We start from the raw sequence: 4708 nt of genomic DNA on the forward strand, positions 1-4708 counted from the left end.
AGAAGTTGGCCTCAGGGTGACCTCCTGTTCTGACTCTCCTCAAAAAGGAAGTTATCAAATTCAATGGTGAAATGGACATTCCCTAGGAATTTGTCTGTTGTACTTGTGTGAGGCAAGAGTACCAGTTAATAGATTCATTGTTGGGTTACAGAACTAGTCAGGTTAAATTTGTCAAGCCCTTTTTAGGATATAGGATCTGAGCCATTAGTATAAAAATCAAGAGTAGGAATTCAGTAAAATAAAGGGAAAAAAGAAAAATAAACAAAGTGGTTTCATCTCAATTCTAAGTATTCTTATTTCAAAATGAGGCTTAAAATGTTGAAATTGCATCACTTATTGTGTGTGTCTGTTTCTGTAAGTGTGAGTGTGCCACTGTGAATGTGCTTGCACATCAGCAACACAGTACATGCATGGAGAGCCAACCATTTCTACATGCTAAGCCTTCTCACAGTCTCTGAACTATAAACATTCTTGCTTCCTCAGAATATTGTGATAAAATCTCCGTGTCCTTTCTCTTTTCTTCTCTTTTGTACTTTCAATGTCGCCAGAATTTTCAGCTATAAAAGTAGCTAAATGTATCTTGTGAAGAGAGCACAACAAGACTGATCTGGCCTGCAATCTTGTCTTGCAGAACCTTCTTTCCCACCATCCTCCTAGATGTGTAAACAAGGGCAAGACCATTGGGTCACATGCCATTTGAAGTCCTCCCTGCAGCATGACCCAAGAGCTATATCTTATTTTCATGACATAAACCTCAAAAGAGTCATAGGAAAATTCAGGGAAGCTAGAGTGCTTAGAATTGTAGAAACAGGAATCAATGCCTTAATTCCTCCATTTCTATCTGATAAAACTATATGGTTCCAGAACAGAGACACTCAAAATGAAATTTATGCTTACATGGTGTGTCCTGTGTATGCCTCATACACAGTGGAGTGGAGGTAGCCTGGCCATGTCTGCATGATCTAGCAAGCAGCTTCTTCCCATCTACCTAGAGTGTGGCTAGAAGAGAAGAACAATAGTAAGGACTGTAGATATGGTTCAAGGGAGAAGAGCACGCACTGGTCTTGTATGGAAAAAGTCTTGAAGGTTTTTTTTTCCCCAAAATTCAAGTATGGCAACTGACAGTAGCCTGATACTCAAACTTTAGGACAGCCAAAACCCTTTTGTGGACTCTGTGGGCACCTAAACTCACATGCACAAAGTCTTTCCACAAAATTAATGCTCAGGATTGAAGGACTAAATGCAAAAATGCAGGACTTTGGGCTATGATACCCATGCATGTGGTCTACCAATGGTTACATGCCTTCCATTTACCTTAAAAACCTGCTGACATAGACATCAAGTTGTTTCTCCCTGCTGTAGATCAACTGGGCCCTGCTTAATGAGAAGCCAAATGCAAAGAGCTGAGATTTGAATGATTCTCCAAGAATCCTGTTGGTGACTCAACTGGCTTCTGCAGTCCTTTTTGACATGTGAGTAGATTTTTAGAGCTGTCCCTGAACCTCTGCAGGAAAACATCTTGGGAGTTCCCTTCCACTCCTCAGTTGTAAAGGGGTTTAATAGAAGCTGGTAAAAGTCCTGTTATCCCAGGTCAGCAGAAGAGTTTGTGATATTGACCCCCAGGAGATCAATCATGGTCCAAGGCATCTCTGAATACAAGGATATGGTGTTCACAATCAAAAAGTCAGTACTACCTGTCTTAGTTAGATTTTTAGTGTTGTGAACTGACACCATAAGTCTTATAAAGGACATTTAATTCGGGCTGGCTTACAGGTTCAGAAGTTCAGTCCATTATCATTAAGGTAGGGGTATGGCAACATCTAGGCAGGCATGGTCCAGGCAGACCTGAGAGTTCTATATCTTCATCTGAAGGCTGCTAGTGGAAGAATGACTTTCAGGCAGCTAGAACTAGGGTATTAAAGCCTACTCCTACAGTGACACACGAACTCCAATAAGGCCGCACCTACTCCAACAAGGCCATACCTTCAAATAGTACCACTCCCTAGGCCTAGGATATACAAACCACCATACTACTTGATGATTCTTGACAGAAAATATAGTATCTGTGCTGGCTGAATTGACCATTCTTTACTCAACTGATGAGGACCTCGGCTCTCTTGGAGCCCCACTATTATTGCTTTCTATTCTTAGGCTGGGTGGTAGAAGAGAAATTTTGTCATATGAGTTCTAGGCTCTGGTGCTGTGGTGGAAACAATATGTCAGGTGAAGATGTGCAAATAAAGGGGTAGTATTATTGCTGAGCCCCTGGCTGGGGTGGTCATGGAGTAATGGGCTGATGGGGAGGCAGAAAGTGTCTTTGGCTCTTCTTCCTTGTCTTGGAAATAGGCTGGTGGGCCCAGGAACATAAGTTAGGGATTGTTTTCAGGTCAATACTCAAAACTTTACAAAACTCTCCTGGCTCCCAACATGCAGGAAGTTCTTGCCCCAGTGTATCATGTTGTAGGTTCCCTTCAGACCAAGAACTCTGTTCCCTTACTCCACAGAGGTGTGTAAGTGACATAGGCCCCTCATTCTCATGATGTCCAATGTCTGCCTTGTGCACACTTGAGGGATTCTCTGCTCCTCTTAGAGCACAAGCAGTTGCCAATCAGGGGGTAGATTCTCACTTCCTTCCCCTGCTAATTCCTCAAAGCTAGTTACATTCTAGGAGTCTCAGGCATCCTGAGTCTGTCCTTCCACCATTCAGGGAGCTAGGCCAGACATGACATTTCTCCTGATTTCCCCTCATAGGTGAATGCTCTGCTGTAGCCAGCAGCTGCTCAGACTGTGAGTGACTGTGTTTATCTTCACCCTCTTGGCACCAGGGAGGCTCCATTCCTGGGGCTGAGGCTCCATAGCTCTCAAAGGACGATTGGATGCTGGGTGGAGTTCAGGTGTCTTGAGGGACTGTCATTCCTATGGAATAAGATGTCCCCGAGGACAGCAGAGACCTTGGTCTGAAGGAGCCCCACAAAGGTAGACATTGTCACAAGAACTTTCTCCACACTGGGACTCAGGAAGACTTTGTAATTCTTCCTATAAATATTTAAAGGTCAGGTTTTTTATGGTAACATACAATATAGCTTGTTTCCTTAGGCATTTTCATAGACATTTTGTGTTTGCTGATGTTTCCTCTGTGATCTCCTCTGCTATGCTCCACCCTACCGGTATCCTTCCTCCTCCCAGGAACATCTCCTTTCTCTTTCATGTCACATGTAGTATATTGCCACTGCAGCCCATTCTTCTGACTGACCTTAGTTCCCTTACATGTAACATACACACACACACACACACGCACTCACACTCACTCACACACACACACAAACACACAGGCACTTAAAATGTAAGAATCACAAACAGGAGGGAACAGGTAGTATTACAATTCTTGGGTCTGGGCTAATAGCTTTAACATAGTAGGAGAATAGTAATTTTCTACATCAAAGCAAGAGACTGTGTCTTAACCACTTGTCCCCAGCACTCTTCCATCTTTGTTAGAGGGGTTGCTACCCTCTCCTTCCATACAGCATGAGTTTGCTAAGTCAGCTGTTATCTGCATCCATCTCAATGAGGACAGGGGCCCTTATAGAGCAAGATCTCATACTGCACAGGCTTGTGAAGTACTACTCTGTTCTGTGGAGTATGCTCTGCACAATGGACCCTTAGCCAGGTGGTAAGAATGAGCCTATCCTTGGAAAGATCCAAGAACAGCCGTGGGGCCATACTGTCCAGTGAAAACCTTGGAGAGCCAGCATCACCTCAATGTTGTGCCTTCAAGAGAATTTATTGATAAGGAAATACTGTCTGTCAATTTGTCAGCCTGCTGGAAGTGTGACTTTCTTCATAATGAGGCAAAGGAGGCAAATTGATATTCTCCTCTTCTGGACAGGCATCATTTGAATTTGTGGAGTGTTGAGGGGCAGTGGGAAGTTCATACCATTCTGATGCAGAAAACATCACAGATGTACTAAAGGACAGAGCTATGATACCACCAAGTACACAGTATGCTCCTATTTGTGGTCTCACAGCCAAACAGAACCTAAGCACTGTAAATGTTCAAGGTTGTCTGGATAGGTGTAGCAGTGTCAGAAGAGGGTGAAAGAAGAGACACAAACAAAAGCCTGCGTGGTCCTTTGAAAATTTTCCAGGTACAAGGAACAGAAAATAAAGAGAGGCTAGAGAAATGACTCAGTGTTTAAGAACTCTTGTTGTTCTCACCCGGGTTTGGTTCTCAGCACCTACATGAATCCTCACAACCACTTGCAGGTCCAGTTCTAGAGCATCTGGCACCCTGTTTTGGCTACTGTAGGGACCGGAATGCATGTGCTGCAGATGTATACAAACAGATAACATTCATAGATTGAAAATAAAAAAGGAATTAACTTTTTAAAAGAGAAATATAAGAAAAGACCCAGAAGAGATGAAAATCTGGAGAGAATCAACTCCTGAAGGAATCATTTCTCTATTTCTTTCTTCCTCTCTATCTGCCTGTCATATCCTGAGATGATGTGAGGGTAGTGCCTATCAAAGTGACATGAGAAAGATCCCCCTTTCAGCAAGAGGACACAAGGGACTTTTCCAAGTGTCACATAAGTGAGAGCACAGCCCCATCCACCTGAGTATGACTACCTGGATGCCATCAGAGAAGATCATGCAGGAATCATCATGGTCTGTATGTCTTATAGAACCTGAAGCAGAGGTGCCATGCTCC

The 4708-nt window shown here is 43.3% G+C and overlaps 1 pseudogene; it reads right to left on the reverse strand.

Moving 5' to 3' along the window:
- Positions 1–3416: 3416 nt before the first annotated feature.
- Positions 3417–3527, reverse strand: LOC114639650 (annotated as a pseudogene).
- Positions 3528–4708: the final 1181 nt, after the last annotated feature.

Source organism: Grammomys surdaster, unplaced genomic scaffold, assembly GCF_004785775.1.
Source record: "Grammomys surdaster isolate TR1022 unplaced genomic scaffold, NIH_TR_1.0 125749, whole genome shotgun sequence".
Lineage (NCBI taxonomy): Eukaryota > Metazoa > Chordata > Mammalia > Rodentia > Muridae > Grammomys > Grammomys surdaster.